Source organism: Rana temporaria, chromosome 2 (assembly GCF_905171775.1).
Source record: "Rana temporaria chromosome 2, aRanTem1.1, whole genome shotgun sequence".
Taxonomy (NCBI): Eukaryota; Metazoa; Chordata; class Amphibia; order Anura; family Ranidae; genus Rana; species Rana temporaria.
This window is the reverse complement of record NC_053490.1, coordinates 192439480-192454663: the sequence shown is the minus strand read 5'-3', so window position 1 is coordinate 192454663 and position 15184 is coordinate 192439480.

Below are 15184 nucleotides of genomic sequence, written 5' to 3'. Positions count from 1 at the left end.
GTTAGGGAAAAAAATATAATGTTTGGGGGTTCCAAGTAATTTTCTATAAATAAAAAATGTTTTTAACTTGTAAACACAGAGTCTGAAAAACAGGCTCGGTCTTAAATTGGTAACGTGGGTAGGTAGACACTTATATACACGGTGAGCTTTATTCAAATCTTGCAATAATCCAAAACTCTTGTTGGCATTGCAACTTTAGTGTGTGCAAAATTGTCTTTCATTTTAGATAGGATATGTTTCCACGCTATCAGTGTTGCTTTAATGCTATGGAGGTTCGGTATAATTATTAAAAAATTTTTTAGGATGTGGTAAGCCATGGAAAGGGCGGCCATACCATGACCTAATGTGGCCTCTCATTCTATGTTATTCCATAGTTTGTCTTCTGGGGAGGAAAATCGTTATTTCATTTGGTCTAGTAGTGAAGCATAGTAGTAGTTTTTTATATCTGGGAGACCCATTCCACCTGAGGTTTTCATAGTAGTTAATATTGAGAATGACACTCTTGGTTTTTTACCATTCCATATGCATTTTTTCAGCTTGGTATTGTTATGCATACAAAATGTGGTAGGTATCAGAATCAGAAGAGTATGAAAATAATAGAGGATTTAAGGTAGCGTTTGGATTTTGAAAGCCGCTATCTTAACAACCCATGAAAGTTGTTTTTTTGGATATGTTGTAGCTCTTTGTTGACTTGCTCTAAGAGGTTGGGAAAGTTAACTTCATATAGTTTGAAGAAGGGGTAGGTGAGCTTTACGTCCAAATAAGAAATCAATGTCTCATCCCAGTTATGTCCATATTTTTTACACTTATCTATAAGAAGATTCATATATAACATTTATGGTGATTCATATACTTTCTACTAGAGGTTCAATAGCTAAGGAGAATATTAAAGGCGATAGTGGGCAACCTTGTCTTGTTCCATTGGTTAACCTAAAACTTTTAGAGATTATTCCTGAGGTGAACACATTTGCTGAGGGTTGTGAGTAAAGTGACATAATGGCTGTATGTATGAATTCCAAACTTCATTATTGTTTTGGAGATGTATTCCCAATGCATTCTATTGAATGTTTCTTCAGCGTCTAGGGCCAGGAGAAGGGACGGCGTTCGATTGTTTGTTATGTGATTAATTATATTTGGTGCCTATATGGTGCCATTTGGGGCCTATCTTCCTCTACTAAATCCTACTTGTTCAGGGCCTATGAGATAAGAAGTTATGTTTAGTAAACGGTAAGCCAATTATTCTGCATAGATTTTGAGGTCTGAATTTAATAATGTAATGGGTCTGTAGTTTAGAGGGGAAGTTGGGTCTTTACTTGATTTTGGTAGAGAGATTATTATAGCTTTCAACATTTCTTTGGGAAATTGGCTTGATGAAGCAACTTGGTTAAACATACAGTATTAGTCAGATCTGGAGCTAAGATGTCATTAAAGGTTTGATAATATTCACTTGAAAGCCCGTCTTTCCCTGGTGGTTTGTTTTTAGGTAGATATTTAATAACTTTGAGTGTTTCATCTAATGAGATTGGGTCGTTTATGTATTGTAAATCTTTGGGGTTAATCTCCGGTAGGTTCACAGAGTTTAAAAAGTTTAAGATGTTTTCGGTTGTTAGTTGAGGTGTATTTTTGTCTTCTTTAAGATTTTATAGGGATTCGTAATATTCTGAAAAGGTGTCTGCTATCCTTTGAGGGTTATATATTAGATGATGGATTCATTTGTTTGTTTTGTTTTTGTGCTGGTGCTGACACAATTGGTTAGCCAGTAGTCTGCTAGCTTTGTTGCTCTGAGAATAATGATTTAGTTTTAGCCTTTTTAGATATTTGTCATGGTCTTCAAGCAGGTTGGCTCTTAGTTCTGTTCTAAGACTATAAAGTTGTTGCTCTAATTTGATGTCCTTTGGATTTTTGTTCCTCTAATCTGAAGATATCTTTTAGAAGCTTGTCAAAAGCGGAAGATTTTTTTTCCCTAGCGGCCATTAGTATGAGGAGGCCCCTAACAAAGGCTTTGTGAGTACACCATATAATGGTATTTATGGTATAATGGTATTTATCACAGAGATGTTGTCATTATTAATAAAACAATCCCTTAATTTTTTTTTTATCTGTCTTGAGATAGTATAAATGTGTTGTTTCTCCACAAAGTGTTATTGTTACATGGTTGATTCACTTTAATTTCAAGTGTATTTGGAGCATGGTCAGACCAGGTTATACTGTGAATATTAACATTAGTTATTTTTTGTAAAAGGATCTTGTCTGTGATAAAATAGTCTATCCTTGAATAGGATTTGTGTACATGAGAGTCGAATGTATAATCCCTTTCGGTCGAATGGAAGCACCTCCAAGAATCATATAAATCTTCATTAAGATAAATCTTGTTTAGTCCAGTTTTGGTGGGAGATCCTTGCTTGGAGGTGTCCATGAGTGGGTCTAGGGGTGTGTTAAAGTCCCCACATATAATAAAGTGACCTTTTTGTATTTTTCTAGCCTTTGTCAAGATTTTCCTTATAAACTGATGAGGATTCTTATTGGGAGCTGACATGGAAATATGGTTATACGATGTGCATAAACCATATTTCTTGTGCTAATAAGCACCCACTTCCTTCTTACATATTAGAGATATTGTATGCAATATCATCCCGTTCCACCATTATTTTAGTGGGAAATCCCCACTTGTACACAATATTGTAGTTCCTAAGGATTTTGGTGAAGGTTCTTCCTTGCCAGGATGGTTGCCTGGGATACATCCGAGTATAACACTATTCTCGCATAGGGATCTGGGAGGGGTGAGTTGTGACATGCAAACTGCATAAGTTGATCTTTCACTTGAAAGAAGTGGATTTTGGCTATGACATCTCTGGGAAGTTTTTCTGGGATGTGTGGAGGTTTAGGCAGTCTGTGTGCACAATCTATTACTAATTCCTGCTGTGGAGTTGTAGGGAGTAGTCGTAATATTATTTATTTTAAGAAACGCGTAAGTTCAGCAGTAGGGATGAGCCGAACACCCCCCTGTTCGGTTCGCACCAGAACCTTCGAACGGACCGAACGTTTACGCAAACATTTAGAACCCCATTGACGTCTATGGGACTCGAACGTTTGAATTCAAAAGTGCTAATTTTAAAGCCTAATATGCAAGTTATTGTTGTAAAACATATTTGAGAACCCGGGTCTTGCCCCAGGGAACATGTATCAATGGAAAAAAAGTTTTAAAAACGGTTGTTTTTTCAGGAGCAGTTATTTTAATGATGCTTAAATAAATAAAATAAAAAAAAATTCCTTTAAATATTGTACCTGCTGTGTGTCTATAGTATGCATGTGAAAACGTCTTTGAGAACCCGGGTCTTGCCCCAGGGAACATGTATCAATGGAAAAAAAGTTTTAAAAACGGTTGTTTTTTTCAGGACTCCATTGATACATGTATACATTGAAAATGTAAGTGACTCATTTATAGAGTCACTTACATTTTCTTCGGATGAGGTAATTTTTCTGTTCTGTTCGATTCTTATGTCCTCTTGGTGAGGTTCTGTCTTTTTATAGCTTCATAATGCCGTAGGGAGACCCGTTCATATGGAGTTTACTGAGGCTGCTTCCACCTGCCTTCACAGCCGGCCACATCCCCTTGCATGCAGCTCCTCTTTAATACAGCTATCACACAGCTCGCTTTAGCACCACTCAGAAAACCTTCCTGGCTCTTGGGTGGAGCCCTTTGTCACCTCAATGAAACCTTCTGTCTTCCTCACTGGGAGCTGTCTCCAACTGGACGGGTGGTGCTGTCTCAAACTGGGGGGAGGTGGGGCCCTGAGCTCTAACTCAGGCTCTTATATGAAGCCAGCACACATTAATATGCTTGCTTCTTACAAAATCTGACAGAAACACCATATTAAACAGTGGCACGGCTCACCCTGCCACACTCTGAACCTGCGCATATCTGGTGAGTTAACCCCCAGATGTTACAATTGTCTCTGAGCATATCAAAATATTCACTCTCCTGTGATGTGTGGTAAGTCCCAATGTGTTATGAGACTCTTATCTTGACATGTTAGTATATGTGGATAATTCACACCTTTCTGCCAAAGACTGGGGGAGTCCAAATGAACTGAAAGCTTAGAAGAAGACAGAGGGACCTGTGTGCTTCTTCTATGCTTACAATTGTATCTACATGCTTCATATATTGCTAAACACTAAACTGAATATTTTTCTTTTAATGCTCAATATGTCTCGAACCACTTTATGGTTTATGGTGTGCTCATAAAGCCTTTGGGTATTATTTGCAAGTATCCTCAAGGGTAAAGAAGTAGAGAACATAAAAAGAAGATACCTTCTTGCTGAGATCAGATCTATGGAACTTTGAAACAAAGCTACTCCTGATGCTAAATTAGCCTCTATTCTCTCTAAACCCTGCTCTGATCTCAGACTTCTCTTACTTGAGCAGTATAATAAACATTTAAGATATTTCAAATTAGCACATCACTCATCGGGTAATAAGGCGGATACATTTTTGACATGGTGACATAGAGCCCGTAAAATTCAAAACAGAATCACCCACCTTTTGCACTCTCAGGGTAAGCACACAATTATTAATGCTAAATACATGACATACTCTTTTGCCTATTATTATTATTATTGCATTTTTGGTTGCACTCAACATACCCTCTCTTCCATCAACCCAGTTGGAATCCCTGAATGCACCAATCATGTCCTTTGAAATAGCTAAATCCATTAAATCACTCCCACATGACAAATTCCCAGGCCTATCTAATGACTACTATAGACAATTTGTAAACCTTAATATGCCCAACTCTTACCTCTGAGTTTTCTGCAGCAATGTTCTCTGCTTCTTTTCCCCCTGAAATACTGAAAGCTTATACTGTCACTATACTGAGGCCTGGAAAAGGACCTACCCCTCTGATTAATTTTGTTACTTTATACTGATGTTGTGCTCAATTCAAAATGTATTGCCCAGAGGCTTCTCCCCATTTTACCTATGCTAATCAAGCCCAACCAAATAGGATTTACCTTGGATAGACAAACCTCAGATGCAATCTCAGTAAGTGCCTTCTCTGCTTCTTTCTCTGGATGCAGAGAAGGCATTTGATAGAATCTTCTGTGTGTATATGTCTCAAAACACTTATTTGATTTCACTGAACCTACTGTATATTATCAGCTATACTGGTGTTGTATTCTTTTCCATCTGCATGAATACTGTATATACATCCTGTCCTACCTATTTCCTATGTCCAATAGAATGTACCAAGGCTCCCCAATGTCCCCTTCTATATTTATAATTGGACACATGGAATACATTTTGTGAATAATTAACACTGGGGCTCTTTTTTGTATTGTACCACGTTTCTGTTTGAATCACTATATATAATTCGTACAGATGAATATGTTGAACACATTGATGTGACCATTATATTGGTTGTTAAAGACACTTTTATTGATTGAGTATCAATGGATACATTGATTATTCAATTTACACATTAAAATTCCTGAATTGGGGTTGAAACAGCTACCTATTTATATCAGTAAAACATTGTTTTACCACATCCAGTAGAGAAATTGTAGCTGCAGCAAACCTTCCAAACATGCATTACAAAGTAGATGCGTGCTTGTATAAAAATTAGCATACACACTGGGCACTGGGCACTGCCCCCCCCCTTGTCCCCCTCCTTTCTTCCTAAAGAGGACAGTGTCAGTAGGGCAAAAATTGGTATCAGTATTTTTTTTATTTTTAGATTGTTATTTTTTTTTTTTTTTTGTAACAAGATTCTCACAGATATGTATAGACTGGGAACAGGGGTAGTGATACCGCAATCACTACTATGGTCAGTGGCGGCGCCCCTCTTAGTGCGGCACCCGGGGCACTACACCGTCATATTTTTGGAGTAGACCATACAATTCTGGTACCTGTGTTCCTTGGTAAGGGCCTCCCACGATTTTTTGGATAGGCCGGTACATTCTCCACTAGTTTCATTCTGTCTCAAAAAATCTTGCTTCCACATAAGAGATTCCTACAACCCATGCTTAAAACTATTCCCTTATTTACCTTACAATAACACCCTAGCATTTAACTATTCTTATTCCAACCTTAATTATATCTATAAACAAACCCCTAAACTAATTCCTAACACAAATTAACCCTTGAAAGGCAATACATTTCAGTGCCAAAACTAGATTGGATAGTCTAAAACTCCAAATTAACCCTTGAAAGGCAATACATTTCAGTGCCAAAACTAGATTAGTCTAAAACTCCAAGCACCACCAACCAGCAGCCCATAGTGTCAACTTTTAAAATGTGGTATATTCTGTGGCATACTAAAAACAAGGACTTTATTTGATACAGTAATTGTATTGTAGGAAGATCTCTTTGTGAATAAATGTTGATTATTCATTTTATGAAAGAATAAATATTTTACTGTGGGTGCATCACTAACACACATTTAAGAGTCAGAAAGGAGATTATTTATGTAACAGTGAAATTATAGTATAGTAGACCCTATTGCATCTGCCCATGACTAAATGTCTATTGTCCGACTAAGGGGGATTCTACATAGTTATAGGAATTGCCAGATGTGGTGTTTCTATCAAAAAAAGGTGGCAAGACAACTGTAGAGCTTGCTATGATCTCCTAAGGAACTAGGCCCAATGTGGATAACTGACACATACTATACATGATTATTATTTCCTTTTCATTCTTCATTAAAAAAAAATAAAAGAATCTATGTGTACTAGCACCAAGTTTTCTAATAACAAGGAAAATCTGTGTTTATGACAGCCCCAAAAAGAAGAAAGGTTCAATAATTTGGATAAAAAGAGATTCAGGTTACTTTAAGCACAAAAATATAAAGATACATTATTATATTACCGAAAATACCATAACCATTTGTAAGGACAAACATGACAGGCTAAGAATATCAACCCCTTCATGTCATTGCAGAAATATCACAGACATATTTTACTTGTAAGCTTAAGTGTTGATACCGAAGGCCTTATCTGTTCATTTTACTCAGAAACTGTGATAAATTTGTTTTGTTTAGGCAGGGAATGTGACAAGGGTCTTTTAAAGATGTGTGATATGCAAGATAGACAGCTAAATGAAATTTTCAAAGATGACAGCATAACTCAAGTATGAAATGCTTCCTATTAAACTATCAGGCTCATGCAAAGATGATAACTTGCTCACAAAGAAAGAAGTGCTACTAATAGGAAAAACATGTACCACAAAATATATCTTCTGCACATATATGTGTATACTATACTATACTTTTGTACTAAGCTAACTAAACATACACCTGCAATCTTTTATGTAATTTTGTGTAATTTAATGCTAAGTATCACTCAAACAGATAAACATAACAACATATGGGATGACGATGGTTAGGGTCTTTGGGGTCGAGGGTGGGTTTTAACTAGAGTTAAAACAAATACTGAAGAGAGTTCATACCATGTCAGTAAACAGTAAAATCATAGAGTTAAACTACAAATGCTTGACCCGCTGGTATATAACACCAGATAAGATACATAAATATAACAAAGAAACATCAGAAGTTTGCTGGCGTGGATGTAAAGAAGTGGGAAATCAGACAAGTAACAACTGAAATAACAGATATAGAGGTCACAGAAGATCCATGGGGATGTTTACACCATGGGAGTAGAATAACATCAATGCGATATTAGAAAACATTACTCCCTCATTTGTTAAATGCCGCTAAGAGCTTAATAGCCAGACATTGGTAAGATAGGGAAAGTCCTTTCATGAGAGAATGGTGCATTAAAATAAATGAGATTCAAAATATGGAGTATTTAAGGCTCACTGATACAGAGGGGTCAGAAGAATATGAGGAGAACTGGATGTGACGAACGCGAGTGTCAGATCCCCGCCAACTTGCGACAAAGGACAGGCCGACCTCACACCACGCTGTCACTTACGTAACAATGCCACTCAGCTGCGCCCAGCACAAAGATTTTCCAGCTTGCGGGACCACAATCTAAGTGCTAGTAGCCTGAGAGCGATTGTCACTGGGCTAATGACACAATTAACCCTTTAACTGCCACCACCAGCATTGAGAAGGAAGCATTGGTACTCCCGTCACTTAGCAATACCAATTATGATTTTAGAATCAGCGTCTGCAGCACACACTGTCACCACAGACAGGTCTGCTCAGAGGCCTTACTCTCCCACAGTAGCGCTCTTTCAAGAGGCAGGTTTGTTTATAGCTTGCATTAAGAGTTTTAGAGACAAGGTTAACACTTTTCAACATAAAAGGTTTATTACGAAAAGGGCAAACTTGGTGCAATAAAGTGTTGCAGAAAAATATGTCAATAGAGAGATAATGACAATATACAGCCACAAAGTAATGAGGTAGAATTGAAGAAGAAGAATACTTGCAATTAATGTCCAAGGGTTGATCAGAGTTTGATCGATGAACTGAGTAATCGGTTCTCAAACTTGGCAGATGCTCCTGCTTGGATGGTAAAAAGGAGAATTCCCCTTGACTTGGCATCTCCTCTTTTCTGTCAGATCAAAAAGGGGCGTTGACACGACCAGTGACCAATTGTCTGGTCATCCGATTTAGGGGCTGGTTACTGGGAGGGGTCCACATTCACGCCCATATCCCAGGTACGCTTTGTGATACATATTCATATCTCTGCAGCTCTAATGGTTACAGACTACCAATATCCGTTTTATTGTTCAGCGTGATATTTGCTTTAAGAAAAGTCCAAACATGACATGTATGCCCTTATTATTCTACATAGGACGAATAAATGGGGCCAGGGGCCTTCCACATAATTGATCATATTCATGTCTGGGCTTGAAACGTTACAAATTATCTGAGGAAACTAAATATGTCCATTGTTTGGCTGTGCTATGAGTTAGCTGGAAGTTATGAAACATGCTAAACTTTCAAACTTATTTCCACAGTTAAAGCCTAATGAGTAGTAAGGCATTTACGACCGGGGTCTGCTGATTCTCTGAGGGGAGAGGGTGACAGTTTTACGACAGGCCAGGAACCCTGCCAGGTGACCTTATCAAACCTAGCTTGGTTCTGTTTCTCTGAGGAGATAACAACTCTTTTGAAGTATAACGCCTATGAATTCCTGAGAATAAGGGAGGGAGGGTGTTCATTTCCACTGCTTATACTGTTTAATAATATGTCATGGCCTTTGTATGGTTTTTACACAACAGCTAGTCGCGTGTCCAGCGCGCAATATCGTTACACTGGATACACTGGATTGAATTTAGGTTCAATAAAAGTTTTATTAGAATTTTTTTGACAGAAATCAAAGAAAACGGGCACCGGTCACCCCACATTGGGCGGGCCGGACTACCCTGTAGTAGACAGACACATTCCACAATATTAAATATAACATAACATGGATCCCCTCGCAAGACCTGAGAAACATTTACACATACAGCCCTGTCGATTATTCCTATGTATACTGCTGTTACCTACCCCTGCCCGGGCGCCCCACTGGGAACCTGCTGCGCCCTAGGCCAGGAGAAAGCAATAGGATAACTTATACACGTCAGGGGTACTATCATAAGGAAGGTAGCGGGAGGACCATGTCTCCGGATCTGCAAGGTGAAAGCCAAGGGGGCTAAACTAAAACAATAAGAAGATAAACAATAACCTTGGCCCGACCTAGCATGTTGGTGAAAGGCCAAATGATTAACAAGAAAGGTAAGGAAGTAAAAAGTCAGATAGAGAGAACGGAGAAGGGAGAAGAGAGAGAGAGAGGGGAGGGTAGGAAAGATGAGGGTGGGGGGGCAATGGGGGGGAGGGGGGGGGTGTGTGTGGTGTGCCCGATCACTCCGGGCTCTGGACCTGTATCGCTTATGTAGGTCCTCTTAGGTCTATCATGGCGGAGAAGAGCTCGAGTCAAGTGAAAGTAGTGTCTTAAATGCATCTGAGGAAGAGTAATGCCTCCATATTCCCCACGTAAAGGAGAACTTGGCGTGTGTTTCTAGGGCCTTAGCTTGGAGTTCTTCCATCAACATGACTCCGTTCATTTCATTAACCCATTCCGCTAGGGACGGGGGTAAGGGGGATTTCCAGTGCCTGGAGATCAGTTGCCTACAAGTACTGAGACAGAATCTAAGGAGAGTGTGTTTCTGGAATTTAAAGGTCCCCGGAAGGATGGAAAGCAGGGCAACTGCAGGGGAGGGAGAGAGGGGTTTATCATACATGTTTGAGTAGATCTGAAATATCTGGGTCCAAAATGGATGGATAACTTTACAGTCCCACCATATATGGACATACGTACCGGTAGCCGAGTTGCATCTCCAGCATGAGTCAGATGCCGAGGGAAACATGATCCTGAGGGTAGACGGTACTCTATACCACCGTGATATGACTTTGTAGTTCTTTTCTCGAACGTAACTCGAGATAGAGGATTTATGTGTGTAGTAAAAGGCTTTTTGCCAGGCTGCCTCACTGATCTCAGTCCCCAGCTCCCTCGACCAAGCTGCAGTGAATTTGGGAAGAGAAGTACTCATGTGCTCTAAGATCATTTTATATAATAGGGAGAGGGTATGACGTGGGGTTTCCGGGAGAAAGCATAACTGTTCAAATTCCGTCGGGGGCCTATGTATCTGTCTCGAGTCATAAAGTTGCCTACAATAAGTGGTCAAATGTATACGCGTGAGCCAAGTCACCCTCGGTAGGGAGGAGGACTCGTCAGCTACAAAAGAGCCCGTGCCTGCATTGACAAATTGTCGGGCGGTGGGCCACTGGTCCCTCCTATATCCATTGAACGTGTGGGCAAGCTTGCCTTCTGGGAGTGTTTGGTTGTCAAACATGGGGGTCAATGGACTTGGGTCAGTGGTCAGGGCGAAGGCCGCCCTCCGTCGGTACCATACCACCAGAGCGTCCCTGGTCAAGGGTGACAGACCTGCGAGAGCTTTGTGTGTTCCCTTGTGGCCCCAGAGGAGGGCCTGAAGGTCTATGGGAGATAAATCTTGTTCGATCAAGGTGGCTACTTTGCTCAGTGGCCGAGGGAACCATTCCAAGATCCTCGAACAGACCACTGCTGCGTGATACCGCTCGAAATCTGGAAGACCCGCCCCTCCTCTAGTGATGGGAGAGCAGAGTAGCTTGTGTTTCAGTCTCGGGCGGCTGTCCCTCCATACAAATCGTATTGACATTGATCGCAACGCCCGAAAGAACGTAGAGGGGAGGGCTATCGGTAAAGCCTGGAACATGTATAACAATATGGGCAAAATGTCCATTTTCAAGGTGTTCATACGCCCGAACCAGGACACCGGGAGATTCAGGCGATCCTCAGTGAGGCGTTTGAGTCTATGCAGAAGAGGGCCATGATTAAGGGAGTATATTTCTGAGAGATCAGCTGGTATCTCCGTCCCCAAATAGGTGACAGATTTAGTTCGCCATTGGAAAGAGAAATTGGATTTCAGGGCCGCCAGGACGGGATGCAACAGTGAGAGATTCAGGGCTTCTGTCTTGGATAAGTTAAGTTTATAGTTACTCAGAGCACCAAACCGATTGATCTCAGCCAGAATAGAGGGGATGGTGATATGTGGATGAGTGACGTATAGCAAGAGATCATCTGCATATAGGGAGAGCTTGCAATGAGACGAGGGGGTTGGTATGCCCCGTATGCTAGGGTTCGCCCTTAGTGCCTGTGCCAGATGCTCTATAACAAGAGCGAAAAGGAGGGGGGAAGGGGACACCCCTGCCTGGTGCCATTGTTTATCGAGAACTGTTCCGAGACGACGCCATTAACCAACACCGACGCAGTAGGGTTGCTATATAGGGACATGACACGTGCCAACATCTTGGGGCCCAGGCCTATTTGGGCAAGGGTAGCTCTCAGAAAGGGCCAGCTGACCCTATCGAAGGCCTTTTCCGCGTCACAGGAAAGAAGACAGGTTGGGATGCGGTGGCGTTTCGCATATGCAATTAGGTGGATTGTTTTGGTGGTATTGTCACGAGCCTCCCGGCCCGGGACAAACCCCACCTGGTCGCCGTGTATAATTTTAGGGAGTAGGGGGGAGAGGCGCTCCGATAGGATTTTAGTGAATCATTTCAGGTCAATATTTAACAAGGATATTGGCCTGTAGTTGGGGCAAATTGACTGGTCCTTTCCAGGTTTTGGGATGACAACTATTTGGGCGTGTAAAAGGCCTGGGGACAGACATAGAGTCTCATCAATAGCATTGAAGGCCTTCGCAAGCAAAGGAGACAGCTGGGGTGCGAAAATTTTATAAAACCGGGGGGTGAACCCATCAGGACCGGGACTCTTACCATTTTTCAATTTCTTAATGGCCAGGAGGAAGTCTGCTTCCGTCAGAGGTGTCTCAAGCTCCTCGACTTCTGCAGTCGGAATAGGTGGAAGGGCAGTGTCCTGTACATAAGAGGACACAGCCTCCAGGGAATTGGATCCTTGGGCTGGGGACTCTGTCACCTGTGAGGGGAGATTGTATAGGCCCGCATAGAAACGTCGAAATTCTTCCGTGATCGCCGAGTTACTGTGTGCCTTCCTTCCATTGGTTAAAGCAATGAAGGGAATATGCTTCCTCACCTGCCGTGGTTGGAGCGTGTTTGCCAAGAGTCTACCACAGTTGTTAGCTTGGGCATAATGTGTAAACCGCCCCTTATCCCTGGCCACTAATGCTCTGTCCGCAAAAATTTGTAAAAGGTCCCGCCGGGCGTTAGCCAAGTCCACTAATTTAGAGGGTTCCGGGGAGCGCTTGTGTGAGTCCTCTAGAGTAGCAATAGTACCGAGAAGACGATTAATGTTCATGGTACGAGCTTTCTTTAGCCGAGACCCATGCTGAATGAATTTGCCTCTAAGAACACACTTCAAGGCTTCCCACTTCGTCAAGGGATTAGTCCCGTCCTGGGCGTGGTCAGAGTTAAAGTGTGCAATTGTCTGAATGATATCAGCTGTACAGGCCAAATCCGAAAGCAGGTCATCATTAAGCCTCCAGGACGTCCTGGGTTTGAAGGAAGGGATCTTCCCTAGGGTTAGGTGGACAGGGGCGTGGTCGGACCATAACTTGACACCGATAGATGCTGTCGGTGACAGGTCAAGTAGAGCCTGCGAGACCAAGATATAGTCCAATCTACTGTACGAGGAATGTGCTGGGGAATAGTAGGTATAATCCCTGTCCGAGGGGTACAGGAACCTCCATACATCTGTCAGGGAAAGGTCTGAGAGGAGGGAGCGCAGCTTGGTCAAGGCAGCCAGGGAGAGCGAGGACTTACCGGTAGATGTGTCCAGACGGGGGACCAGAGCAGCATTAAAGTCGCCCCCCAGGATCATGTTGACCGTGCTAAACTTCTTCAGGCGGGTGATCACGGAGGAGAGAAACTGCGGCTGGTCCTGGTTGGGAGAGTAGATGTTAGTGATAGTATAGATCATGTTTTTATATGACAGTTTAAGCATTATATATCTCCCTGAGGGATCAACATAGTTGTCTAAAACATCCGGTGTAAAGGAGGAGTGGAAGGCTATCGAGACCCCCTTAGACTTAGCTAAGGGGTTGGTGCTATGGAACCAGGTGGGGTAGTGTTTACTGGCAATTTTGGGGAGCGAGTCTGATCTAAAATGGGTTTCTTGGAGAAGGAGAACCTGGGTACGATGTTTATGAAAATGGTATAGAATCTGTCTCCTTTTCTCCGGTACGTTGAGGCCCCGGCAATTCAGGGAGGAAACCTTCAAGGCGGTAGGGACAGCCATAAGAAGTACAAGGGGGGGGAACCTAAGAGCTACAGGGAGAGGCCGTCACACCACGGGGGGGATTGGGAGGGGGGGAGGAACTGGCAAGGGGCCCAGAGATAGAAAATAAGAGAGACAGAGAGAGGGAGAAAAAGAGAAAGAAAGAGACCGCATAGAAAAATCTTGGCCCTGAGGGCCGCACTAAACTTGTTGCTAGCAACATTCCAGCTGGTGCCATCATGGCCTGCTGAATATCCTAGGTGGGGAAACGCGGTCAGCACACGGCAAGATGCCCGCACACACCGCAAGCAAAGAGTTAAATAAACAATTCAAAATAACGACAATTTGAGATTTACTGGGACCCCCCGGGCGGCAGAAAAAGAGCATAAAGCCCCAGCAGATCTGGGGTGCTGAAGCACCTGTTCGTGCTCCCGTATTCGTGCCACCGGGGGGCCCCAGTCGAAACATATATACACACCAAATGCAGCCCTAGTATGAAACCAAGGCCTATTTTAGGCAGGGAAGGGGGTGGGGGGAGGGAAGAGGGTGAGAGAGGACTGGGGGAGCCCTCCTATTTTCAAGGGTCAGGGCTGAGCCCGGGGTTGAGAGGCCAGAGCAACCCTAAGGAAAGGGGCAATCATGTGGAAGTTAGGCTGTCCTGGATAACACACAGTAAATGAAGAACATTACTATCAAAAAGGCACTTCAGGAACAGTCAGTGGTGCAGTGCTCCGACCTATTTCAAACCAAAACAACTACCGGAAAACAGTTCAGCCGACCCATGCCCTAAGTAAGGGGGAACAGAAAAAATAAGGGGTAAAATCAGACAGAGGGCTCTATCCCTCAATCAGCTGGCGGTGGGGGGCCTCCGCCCTGGAGCGTTTGGGTTTCTTGGACTGTCTCTTCCATCCGGAGGAGGGCTGGAATCCAGGAGTTGCGGCTTTCAGCGGCCAGTCCGGCAGGGGTATCTGTGGTAGTTCAAAGGTACCCAAGAACTTGGGGAGATCTTCAAGGGTTCGGAAGGAGGCTGATTTCCCATCATGGGATGCCGATAGTTGAAAAGGGAAGCTCCACCGATATTTGATTTGTTTAGCCTGCAATGCCCCGGTCAGGGGTTTCAGTGCTCTACGGAGGTCTAAAGTCAGCTTAGACATTATCTGGTAGAAGGTGAATGCGGGTTTCATTAAAATAAACAGATTCCTGTGTACGAGCAGCCTGCATAATGGCATCCTTGATGGCATAAAAATGAACTCTGCAAATCACATCTCTGGGATAATCTGGGTTGGGATTCTTAGGCCCCAGCGCTCTGTGGATCCGATCAAGCTCTATTGGGTCTTCTTTATCTTTCTGCAACAGTTCATTAAAAATACCAATGACTACTGGGGCTAAATCTTTGATTTCAACTGTTTCAGGGAGGCCGCGGACACGTATGTTATTGCGTCTGGCCCTATTTTCCTGTTCGTCTTGAGATAGCATAAGCTGCTGGATCTGAGCAGTGTGTTCA